The sequence below is a fragment of the Panthera uncia genome, assembly GCF_023721935.1.
Source record: "Panthera uncia isolate 11264 chromosome B3 unlocalized genomic scaffold, Puncia_PCG_1.0 HiC_scaffold_1, whole genome shotgun sequence".
Lineage (NCBI taxonomy): Eukaryota > Metazoa > Chordata > Mammalia > Carnivora > Felidae > Panthera > Panthera uncia.
In genome coordinates this window covers 72620840-72633642 of record NW_026057582.1, presented here as the reverse complement: position 1 = coordinate 72633642, position 12803 = coordinate 72620840, and the positions used below count along the sequence as shown (strand labels likewise).

Genomic DNA, 12803 nt, shown 5'->3' with positions numbered 1-12803 from the left:
AGTGTCCAGGGGAAAATAATATGTGAACTTTATTGCTCCCTGATGCCCTAACTCCTTTCTTTAGGGATATACTCCATATCATCTACTGCAATTGTTTCACAATGTGGGCAACTATCACCAATGTCATCAGTAATAAATAATCCCAACCATACATTTTAACAGCATTTATTAAATATACTCGGGGCAGTGTAAAAGAGAATATCATGGAAGGCATAAAGAGAATGGGAGTAACAATGGCCTTGAGCCTGTGTACTGAGTCCCACACTTGCAGATCATGAATCCAGGTGAACCCAGGTCTGTCTAACTTACATAATTCCTCCCCTCAAAGAGCTCGATGCCTAGTACAACAAAACAAGGGTTTGGAAAGTGGTTGTTGTGAAATGAATTTCATCTCATTGCAATATGACATGCTTAAAGAGTTCAATTTTTTTTTCAATAACCAGAAGTGCATCCACAAGATAAACCTCTGACACCAAATTCCCAAATCCAAACCATTCATGTGTCTTGTTCGAATAAGGAAACTGTGGAATGAGGGAGCAGAGAGGCAAGAAGGTTGCCATTAGGCAGTCCTGGACAAATGGCCCAGTTATGTGATGGAGAATAGACTCTTCATGAATAAATCCTGAGTTATCAGAAAGTCACAAATAAGTAAACAGAGGGTGGCAGGGGGAGTTTTGCAGGTAGAGTTATCTGGGAAATGCTCTTGGAGAGAAATCCTGAGCTGGTCTTTGAAGATAGTGTAAGATCTAGCATAACCAGGAATATTATTTCAGAGTCAAGGAATCTTCCTCTGTGACGGAATGCCACCAAGCGGTTTCCTCATTGCAGAGCAAAGGCACAATTTATCCCTGCCCACTTAAACTGTGTGTTTTTGAATGATATTTCCTGGGAATGAAGCAATATTTCTGTTCACTTCAGATGATCAGTCAATGTTAATACCATAGATCTGAGAGCTTACGAGTCTCGAACTCTCTCCTTCACTCTTCTCTTGACCCTACATACGTTTGATCCAAGAGCACAGGGATTAATCTCTTCATCCTGGGATTACAATCATCAGCACACCAAAATTGCTCTTTTTTAAGTCTAGAAGAGCAAAAGCAATGCATAGGGAAATAAAACTATACCCAGGCTTCCTCCCAGGTTGTGCAAAATAACTAGGCTTATGGCTTAAAGGATAGAATACATCAACTCAATCAAAATAAAATCAGAAGAGCCCATTTTCAGGGAATATAAACAATTCACAGAGATATCACTTAAATGAAACTCTTACTTTCAGTACAGAAACGGAACACATCATCCTTGGATTACTCAGTTTCTAAAAGAGCAAACCCTTTTAGATATTAATTTTTTAGCATATAGCAATGAGTTTTTAACATTTCTCTCTGGTATAGCAGACTGGAGGCATTCACAGTTACAGAATAGCTTCCTGCTTCACACAAGAAATCATGCAGAAAAAAATATTCCAAGCCAAAAAAAAAAAAAGTTTTAAAGCACTTTACTTGCTGGTTGCAATGGGAATATGTAACTTTACAAAAGATAGATTTTTCTGTCACTGTCTTATCCTAGGGATCGACATTAGCCTCATTCAGTCATTATGTCCATCTTGACATGACACAGTATCCACAGCATCCCCCACACAGGACGTCTGCCCCAAATCAGTAAATAAACTCAACCTAATCCAACTTTTAGTTCTAAAAGGAGACAGGGAGCTAGAATAACAAGTTAAAGGATGCCACAAAGAAACAATGAAACAAATCCAGAAGGTAAGATAATCAACAGGACAACAGCCCCTATCCCTTCAATAATCAACGTCATGAGAAGAAAACAAAGTACAGGGGAGGGAAAGCAGTGAAAGGAGGACTACTACATATTCAAAGAACTTAAAAAATTTAGCACCAAATGAAATGCATAACCTTTCAGCATAATCTGCTGTTTTTATTTATTTATTTTTAATGTTTATTTATTTTTGAGAGAGAGCAAGCGGAGGAGGGGCAGAGAGAGGGGGGCACAGAGGATCTGAAGCAGATTCTGTACTGACAGCAGAGAGCCAAGGTGAGCTTGAACTCAAGAATCATGAGATCATGACCTGAGCCAAATCTGTTTTTAAAAATTGTCTGTAGGGGCGTCTGGGTGGCTCAGTCGGTTGAGTTTCTGACTCTTGGTTTCAGCTCAGATCATGATCTCATGGTTGATTTCGAGCCCCACAATTGGGCTCTGCGCTGACAGAGAGAGTCTCTCTCCCTCTCTCTCTGCCCCTCCCCCCACTCATACTCATGCACACTCTCTCTGTCTCAAAATAAATGAATAAACATTTTAAATAAATAAACAAACATTTAAAAACTCTATCAAAAAAAAAAAACAGGGGGAGGAGCCAAGATGGTGGAACAGTGTGGAAGTTTTTTGTGTGTCTTGCATCCATGAAATACAGCCAGACCAACACTAAACTATTCTGCACACCTAGAAAACTGATCTGAGGATGAACACAATAATCTGCACAACCTAAACCACAGAATTCAGCAGGTACGTGGCGCAGAGAGGTGAACTGGGGGAGAAGCCGCGGAGGGCAGGGAGGTGGTTTTGCTTGTTGAGAGAGGACGGAGATGGGGGGGGGGGGAATATGGGAAAAGCACCCCTCCAAAGTAGTTGGAGAGAAAATGGAAAAGTGGAAACAGCCGCAGGGACTGAACTAAAAAGGGAGAAAGGAGAGGGTTTAAATTCCATTAAGACTATAAACAGGGGGAGCGCAGAGTCTGAAACTCCACAGCTCAACACCTGGTGGTGCTCTGGTGGGAAGGGTGAATCCCCAGGAGCAGAGTGGAGTCCAGGGTTCTTCAGGCCACAAGTGGAAAGGCGGTTGCCTTGCCGGGAGGACACCTGGTAGAGGCTGTGTGGGTCCCCCGAAGGTAAGGCCCCAGTGGACCCGGGAGAACAATCACATTCGCTGGTGCTGGAACAAGGTCATTAAGGGTGAAGCCTGGTGCCAGATGCATGTTGTGATTTTCCATAATCCCTGAAACGCTGCTGCTACACCATCTCACGAACTTTTTCTGGGGCAGACTGGCACCAGGCCTCAGTCTCTATGCATCAGCAGCAGCCCAGTCCCACAAATGTTCCTGGGTGCGGCCGGCAACCGACCATTTCTCGGTGAGACCCTCCCGCAGAAGGGCAGAACAGGTCAAAACCGCAGTCCCTCAGAAGTAAGGGGCTGGGGAAAATAGCCGCATCTGAGACAAAACTCAGGAGGCAAGTATTGCCTGGGGCTTGGTCACGGACAGTGTAAAAGCGAGGAGTGGATGGAAGCTGAGGACAAACGGTGGGTGCCTGATTGCTGCTCGGGGAGAGCAGAGTTCTGGGGTAGCTGGGAGACACCATTTTAACCGCTCCTGCGCATGCGCATACGCACCTACAAGCGCCAAAGAATCCACCCCAGTAAGCTAAGCAGCGCCATCTACTGGAGAACAAAGTTGTTACACTAAGGCCCGCCCAACGAGGCCAACCTCTCTCTTCAGGAACAAAAGTGTGTCCGCCTGCTTAGTTTATGGACTATAAAGCGTTTCACAGTTTGACTTCTGGGGGAAAACGAAGTAATTTCAGTAGTATTTCAGTCTGTTTGCCGGTCATCTATTCAATTTTGTTTCTTTTTTTTCTTTTTATTTCTCTTTTTCATTTCTTTTCTTTTTCTTCAATACAGAAAGAGAAAAAATTCATTTTTATTTCCAATTTTTATTAAAAATATTTTTGTTTAATTTTTTCCACTATATTTTTTACTTTTGTGTAAATTTTTTCAAATTCTATTTTACTTCCATCATTTCATTTTAGTCTACCTCGGTGTATTCATTTTTTCAAATTTTCAAACGATTTCCTTTTTTTTCTTTCCCTGTTTTTCTCTATCAAGCGCCTTTCAACACCCACACCAAAACACACCTAGGATCTAACATCATTTATTTGATTTGGTGTGTGTGTGTGTTTGTTTTTAATTTTTTAATTTTAATATTTTTAAAATTTTAATTGTTTTTAATTTAATTTTTTTACCTCATTAATTCCTTTTCTCCCTTCAAAATGCTGAAACAAAGGAATTCACCCCAAAAGAATGAGCAGAAAGAAACAACAGCCAGGAATGTAACCAACACAGAAACAAGCAAGATGTCTGAATCAGAATTTAGAATCACGATAATAAGAATACTAACTGGAGTCAAAAATAGACTAGAATCCCTTTCTGCGGAGATAAAATAAATAAAAGCTAGTCAGGATGAAATAAAAAATATTAAACTGAGCTGCATTCTCGGATGGAGGCCGCGGCGGCAAGGATGGATGAGGTAGAACAGAGAATCAGTGATATAGAGGAAAAACTTATGGAGAATAATGAAGCAGAAGAAAAAGAGGGAGATTAAGGCAAAAGAGCACAATTTAAGAATTAGAGAAATCAGTGACTCATTAAAAAGGAACAACATCAGAATCATGGGGGTCCCAGAAGAGGAAGAGAGAGAAATAGACATAGAAGGGTTATGGGAGCAAATCATAGCAGAAAACTTTCCTAACCTGGGGAAAGACACAGACATCAAAATTCAGGAAGCACAGAGGACTCCCATTAGATTCAACGAAAAGTGACCATCAAAAGGCATATCATAGTCAAATTCACAAAATATTCAGGCAAGGAGAGAATCATGAAAGCAGCAAGGGGAAAAAAAAGTCCTTAATCTACAAGGGAAGACAGATCACGTTTGCAACAGACCTATCTACAGAAACTTGGCAGCCCAGAAAGGAGTGGCAGGATATATACAATGTGCTGAATCAGAAAAATATGCAGCCAAGAATTCTTTATCCAGCAAGGCTCATTCAAAATAGAAACAGAGATAAAAAGTTTCCCAGACAAACAAAAATTAAAGAAGTTTATGACCACTAAACCAGCCCTGCAAGAAACTTTGAGGGGGACTCTCTGAGGGGAGAAAAGATGAATGAATGAATGAATGAATGAATGAATACCAAAAGCAACAAAGATTAGAAAGGACCAGAGAACACCACCAGAAACTCCAATTCTACAAGCAACATAATGGCAATGAATTCATATCTTTCAGTACTCACACTAAACGTCAATGAACTCAATGCTCCAACCAAAAGACATAGGGTAACATAATGGATAAGAATACAGGATCTATCTATATGCTGTTTACAAGAGACCCACTTTAGACCTAAAGACACCTTCAGATTGAAAATAAGGGGATGGAGAACCATCTATCATGCGAATGGTCAACAAAAGAAAGCCAGAGTAGCCATACTTATATCAGACAATCTAGACTTTAAAATAAAGACTGTATCAAGAGATGAAGAAGGGCATTATATTATAATAAAGGGGTCTATCCACCAAGAAGACCTAAAAATTGTAAACATTTATGCACCAAATGTGGTAGCACCCAAATATGTAAATCAATTAATCACAAAGAAACTCATTGATAGTAACACCATAATAGTAGGAGGCTTCAACACCCCACTCACAGCAACGGACAGATCATCTAATCAAAAAATCAACAAGGAAACAATGGCTCTGAATGACACACTGGACCAGATGTACTTAACAGATATATTCAGAACATGTCATCCTAAAGCAGCAGAATATACATTCTTCTCCAGTGCACATGGAACGTTCTCCAGAATACACCACATACTGGGACACAAATCAGCCCTCAACAAGTACAAAAAGATCGAGATTATACCATGCATATTTTCAGACCACAATGCTATGAAACTCAAAATCAACCACAAGAAAAAATTTGGAAAGGTAACAAATACTTGGAGACTAAAGAACATCATCCTACTAAAGAATGAATGGGCTAACCAAGAAGTTAAAGAGGAAATTAAAAAGTACATGGAAGCCAATGAAAATGATAACACCACAACCCAAAACCTCTGGGACACAGCAAAGGCAGTCATAAAAGGAAAGTATATAGCAATCCAGGCCTTCCTAAAGAAGGAAGAAAGATCTCAGATACACAACCTAACCTTACGCCTTAAAGAGCTGGAAAAAGAACAGCAAATAAAACTCCAAACCAGCAGAAGACAGGAAATAATAAAGATTAGAGCAGAAATTAATGCTATCAGAAAACAGAAATGAAAACAAAAACAAAACAGTAGGACAGATCAATGAAACCAGAAGCTGGTTCTTTAAAAGAATGAACAAAATTGATAAACCAGTAGCCAGTTTGATCAAAAAGAAAAAGGAAGGGACCCAGATGAATAAAATCAAGAATGAAAGAGGAGAGATCACAACCAACACAACAGAAATAAAAACAATAATAAGAGAATATTATGATAAATTATACACCAATAAAATGGGCAATCTAGAAGAAATGGACAAATTCCCAAAAACATATACACTACCAAAACTGAAACAGGAAGAAATAGAAAATTTGAACAGACCCATAACCAGTAAAGAAATCGACTTAGTAATCAAAAATCTCCGAAAAAACAAGAGTCCAGGGCCAGATGGCTTTCCAGGGGAATTCTACCAAACATTTAAGGAAGTGTTAACACCTATTCTCTTGAAGCTGTTCCAAAAAATAGAAATGGAAGGAAAACTTGCAAACCCTTTCTATGAAGCCAGCATTACCTTGATTCCAAGACCAGACAGAGACCCCACTAAAAAGGAGAACTATAGAACAATTTCCCTGATGAACATGGTTGCAAAAATCCTCAACAAGATATTAGCCACCCAGATCCAACAATACATTAAAAAAATTATTCACCATGACCAAGTGGGATTTATACCTGGGATGCAGGCCTCGTTCAATATCCACAAAACAATCAATGTGATTCATCACATCAGTAAAAGAAAGGACAAGAACCATATGATTCTCTTAATAGAGGTAGCGAAACCATTTGACAAAACACAGCATCCTTTCTTGATAAAAACCCTCAAGAAAGTAGGGATAGAAGGATCATACCTCAAGATCATAAAAGCCATATACAAAAGACCCAATGCTAATATTATCCTCAATGGGGAAAAACTGAGAGCTTTCCCCCTAAGGTTGGGAACAAGACAGGGATGTCCAGTCTCACCACTGTTATTCAACATAGTATTGGAAGTCTTAGCCTCTGCAATCAGACAACACAAAGAAATAAAAGGCATCCAAATCGGCCAGGAGGAGGTCAAACTTTCACTCTTCACAGATGATATGATACTGTATATGGAAAACCCTAAAGATTCCACCAAAAAACTGCTAGAACTGATCCATGAATTCAGCAAAGTGGCAGGATATAAAATCAATGCACAGAAATCGGTTGCATTCCTATACACCAAAAATGAAGCAACAGAAACAGAAATCAAGGAATCGATCCCATTTGCAATTGCACCAAAAATCATAAAATACCTAGGAATAAATCTAACCAAAGAGGTGAAAAATCTATACACTGAAAACGATAGAAAGCTTATGAAAGAAATTGAAGAAGACATCAAAAAATGGAAAAAGATTCCATGCTCCTGGATAGGAAGAACAAATATTGTTAAAATGTCGATACTACCCAAAGCAATCTACACATTCAATGCAATCCCTATCAAAATAACACGAGCATTCTTCACAGAGCTAGAACAAACAATCCTAAAATGTGTATGGAACCAGAAAAGACCCCAAATAGCCAAAGCAATCTTGAAAAAGAAAACCAAAGCAAGAGGCATCACAATCCCGGACTTCAAGCTATACTACAAAGCTGTAATCATCAAGAGAGTATGGTAGTGCCATAAAAACAGACACTCAGATCAATGGAACACAACAGAGAACCCAGAAATCGACCCACAAATGTAGGGCCAACTCATCTTTGACAAAGCAGGAAAGAATATCCAATGGAAAAAAGACAGTCTCTTCAGCAAGTGGTGCTGGGAAAACTGGACAGCGACATGCAGAAGAATGAACCTTCTGCACCACTTTCTTACACCATACACAAAAATAAACTAAAAATGGATAAAAGACCTCAATGTAAGATGGGAAGCCATCAAAATCCTCTTGGCCACAGCATATTCTGACTCAACACGTCTCCGGAGGCAAAGGAAACAAAAGCAAAAATGAACTATTGGGACCTCATCAAAATAAAACCTTCTGCACAGCAAAGGAAACAATTAGCAAAACTAAAAGGCAACTGACAGAATGGGAGAAGATATTTGCAAACAACATATCAGATAAAGGGTTAGTATCCAAAATCTATAAAAACTTATCAAACTCAACACAAAAAAACAAATAATCCAGTGAAGAAATGGGCAAAAGACATGAATAGACACTTCTCCAAAGAAGACATCCAGATGGCCAACCGACACATGAAAAAATGCTCAATATCACTCATCATCGGGGAAATACAAATCAAAACCACAATGAGATACCACCTCACACCTGTCAGAATGGCTAACATTAACAACTCAGGCAACAACAGATATTGGCGAGGATGCAGAGAAAGAGGATCTCTTTTGCATTGCTGGTGGGAACACAAGCTGGTGCAGCCACTCTGGAAAACAGTATGGAGGTTCTTCAAAAATTAAAAATAGAGCTACCCTATGACCCAGCAATTGCACTACTAGGTATTTATCCAAGGGATACAGGGGTGCTGTTTCAAAAGGACACATGCACCCTAATGTTTATAGCAGCACTATTGACAATAGCCAAAGTATGGAAAACCAAATGTCCATCAATGATGAATGGATAAAGAAGATGTGGTATATATATACAACAGAGTATTACTCAGCAATCAAAAAGAATGAAATCTTGCCATTTGCAACTATGTGGATGGAACTAGAGGGTATTATGCTAAGCGAAATTAGAGAAAGACAAACATCATATGACTTCACTCATATGAGGACTTTAAGACAAAGAACAGATGAACATAAGGGAAGGGAAGCAAAAATAATATAAAAACAGGGAGGGGGACAAAACATAAGAGCCTCTTAAATATGGAGAACAAACAGAGGGTTACTGGAGGGGTTGTGGGAGGGGGGACAGGCTAAATGGGTAAGGGGTATTAAGGAATCTACTCCTTAAATCATTGTTGCACTATATGCTAACTAATTTGGATGTAAGTTTAAAAAATAAAATTAAAATAAAATAAAAAAGCATGGGGTGCCTGGGTCACTCAGTCAGTTGAGTGTCCGACTTCAGCTCAGGTCATGGTCTCACAGTTCATGAGTTCGAGCCCCGTGTCTGGCTCTGTGCTGACAGCTCAGAGCCTGGAGCCTGCTTCATATTCTGTATCTCCTTCTCTCTGCCCCCTCCCCGCTCATGCTCTGTTTCCCTCTGTCTCTCAAAAATGAATAAACGTTAAAACAAAACAAAACAGGGGCACATGGTAACTCAATCTGGCCCTCGGTTTCGGCTCAAATCATGATCTCACTGTTTGTGGGTTCAAGGCCCGCATCAGGCTCCACACCGATAACACAAGGCCTGCTTGGGATTCTCTCTCTCCCTCTCTTTCTGCCCCTCCCCCACTGACATTCTCTCTCTCTCTCTCTCTCTCTCTCTCTCTCTCTCTTTCTCAAAATAAATAAATAATTTTTTTTTAATCTATAAAAGACATTTGGGATGAATTAGGAAAATTTGGTTGTGGACTGGCTATTAAATGATTTTCAGGAATTGTTAACTTCATTAGGTGGGAAGTGGTATTATAGTTATGCGGGAAAATACTTTGCTTTTTAAAAATTCATGCTGAAATGTTTAAGAATTGTCATGATGCTTATAATTTATTACTAAATACTTGACCAAAATAAATACCAAATACAGCAAATATTAACCAGTGTTAAATCTAGGTAATTGAGTTTATAGATATTGATTCTATTAACCTCTTTTTTTGGAATATTTCAAAAACTTTATAATAAAGTGTTTTTTAAAGTTTTTATTTTTAAGTGGCCAAGTAGTCTGCAGTAAGTTTAAATAGGGGAAGAGCGAAATGCCATATGTTTCTTAATAATTAGCATACCTTCTTAAAGAATACTGCTCTGCTCAAATAACTCCCTGAAGGTGAAGGCATTTGAACAAATTAAAATGGTATGTTCATATGACATATTTCTAAGACAACAGAGAATTCTGTTGCTGACTACACAGGTAAAATAAATAAGAAAACCACCTAATGGTGATGTTGCACATTTAGGATTATTCTTATTCAAGACATAAGCACAAGTGAGGTATCTTAAAAACCACTGACTTTCAAGATATGAGATAATGATAATAGCTCAAAATCAAGTGTTCCTCTTGGGGGAGGGGAGTATTCCTGACTTCTACAGATGTACCGATGAACTCCAATCAACTGACTGTCAAGCTCATGTCTCCTTAAGTTGGGTGAGTATCCTAGAAGAAGGTTCGAAAAGGTTTTGATAGGGGGTCCTGGGTGGCTCAGTCAATTGAGGATCTGACTCTTGATTTCAGCTCAGGTCATGATCTCACGGTCATGAGGTCAAGCCTCACGTTGGGCTCTGTGCTGGGCATGAAGCCAGCCTGAGATTCCCTCTCTCCTTCTCCCTCTGCCTCTCCCCCACATGCCCACTCTCTCTCTAAAAAGAAAAAGAAAAGAAAAGGTTCTGACAAAAGTCGGGGTATATCAGGAGTCCCCTGAATGAGGGGAACTTGACTAGATTTATCCATACTCGGGACCTTATATTATGCTCTATTCAAAAGCCTGGCCTCTTTTAATTCCTATCCAGTCACTAAGGGTATTATTTGACCCATTAAACCCGCAAGCATTTTGCTGTATTCCTCTTCTTTATAGTTTTGCCAAACATTCAAGTTACCGTCCCAACTAGCTGCCCGTTAAATAAGTAAACATCATTTTTCATGGAAAGTCTGAACTACTGCCACAGAAATGTTGTATGGGTACCGAAGGTAATGTAGTCAGACTCTACGCTTTCACTGAGCCCTCCCTCTGTCACCAAAGCACAACCGTCCTGGATCCAGTGTCTGTCCCCCCAGAGTACCATCACGCAGAAGAAACCAGTGGCAGATGACTTACAGATCCATGGTCCTTGACTCTAGAGATTCAACCAAAGTATTTGGGTCAATTTTCTCATTTTTACAGAACTGGATGCTGCTGTGCACCGTGGCTTCTGACCACTTATTCATCGATCAGTCAAAGCATATGATGCAAATGATCTGCTAATCACTAGCAAGCAAGTCGAGCCTGCTGGAGCAGTAGAGAAAGCCAGCTGCCATTGCAGCTTCGGCAGCAGAAGAACAAATGTAGAACAGTAGTTCCCAAAGTAGAGCCCATGGACCTGTAGGGTCCCCAAGACATTTTCAGGGACTCCGTGAGGTAAGAACTATTTTCACAATAATACCAAAACACGACTTGCATTTTTCATTCTGTTGATTTCTACACTGATGGTCAAATTTCCGGCCCTGTAGCATGAATCAAAGCAGTGGCATCAATGCTGTGTTACGAGTCATTGTATTCTTTACTGCCATGTTATTTTCAGGTGGAAAAAAGCCGGTTTCATTTTAAAGTACTATTAACTGTATTAGTTTGCCAGGGCTGCCATAATAAAATACCACATGCAATACGGTTTAAACAACAGGAATCTATTTTCTTAGTTCTGAGGCTGATGGTCCAAGATCAAGGTGCCTGCAGAGTTGGTTCCTCCTGAGGCCTCTTTCCTTAGCTTATAGATGGCCACCTTCTCTCTGCGTCCTCACATGGCCTTTCCTCTGTGCATGCATACCCTTGGGCTCCTTTCTTTGTGTCCAAATTTCCTCTTCTTATAAGGATACCAGTCAGACTAAATTAGGATCCATGCTATTCCAATCCAGATGGCCTCATTTTAACCATATCTTTAAAAACTCTAACTCTAGGGACACCTGGGTGGCCCAGTCAGTTAAGCATCTGACTTTAGCTGAGGTCATCATCTCGCAGTTCGTGGGTTCAGGTCCTGCATGGGATTCTGTGCTGACAGCTCAGAGTTGGGAGCCTGTTTTGGATTCTTTGTCTCTCTCACTCTCTCTTTCTCTCTGCCCCTCCCTCACTTGTGTGCTCGCTCTCTCTCTCTCTCTCTCTCTCTCTCAAAAATACATAAATATTTTTTAAAAAAACACCCTAACTCTAAATACAGCCACATTCTGGGGGTACTGGGAGAGAAGACTTCAACATATGAATTTTGGGGAGGACACAATTCAGTCTATAACAATGACGAAGCAGTAAAAAGTATTAATTTCATAAACTCTCAACTCTTGGATATGTTTTTTTTTTAATGTTCTGTGTGACAAAAGGGGAAGTACACACAAAATACTTATGCTGCATTCTAAATTAGGATAGTTATCTCAAGGGAAAACATTTGTGCAATAGGCTGAATTGCAAGCTGAACTAGCCAGTTTTTCCATGAGACGTCACTTTTGCTTGAAAGAATAACTGACAGATAAACTATGGGTATTCAGACTTGGGCATTTGGCAGGCATCTCCTTGAAAATGAATGAACTGAGCCTGTCACGTCAAGAAAAACTGAAAATTGTGGCTAATGATAAAAAAAAAAATCTAAGCTTTCAGGCAAAAAGCAGAATTTGGGAAAACTTGTATCTGCCACCATGAGCTGAATGCTCCCCCCCCTCCAGTGTTTAAATACTTTTCTGATTTAAAGATGTTGATGGTGATATTAACTACTGTGATAGTTTGACACTGTATAATGAAATGTGTCAACATGTGGAAGTTGCCTAAATCAGTGAACCAATTATTTACCAAATGACCAATGGATAGTGTTACAAAACCATGCACCAGCGAAGGTTCCATCCAAAATGCAAGCTAGACCAATGGATTTGAGTATAAAAGAATATGAAAAGTTCATTAATATGGTT

General features: G+C 39.6%; 1 long non-coding RNA gene and 1 gene segment (V, D, J or C); one reads left to right on the top strand and one right to left on the bottom strand.

The window, feature by feature from the left end:
* LOC125908834 (uncharacterized) overlaps nucleotides 1-4528 on the bottom strand; it is a 132177-nt gene extending 127649 nt beyond the window's left edge. Inside the window, exon 1 of the long non-coding RNA XR_007453447.1 lies at nucleotides 2773-4528. This is a non-coding gene — a long non-coding RNA (uncharacterized LOC125908834). The remainder of the gene's footprint in view (nucleotides 1-2772) is intronic.
* Nucleotides 1-12803, top strand: part of LOC125910333 (T cell receptor delta constant-like) — a 168017-nt gene that overhangs the window by 133020 nt on the left and 22194 nt on the right.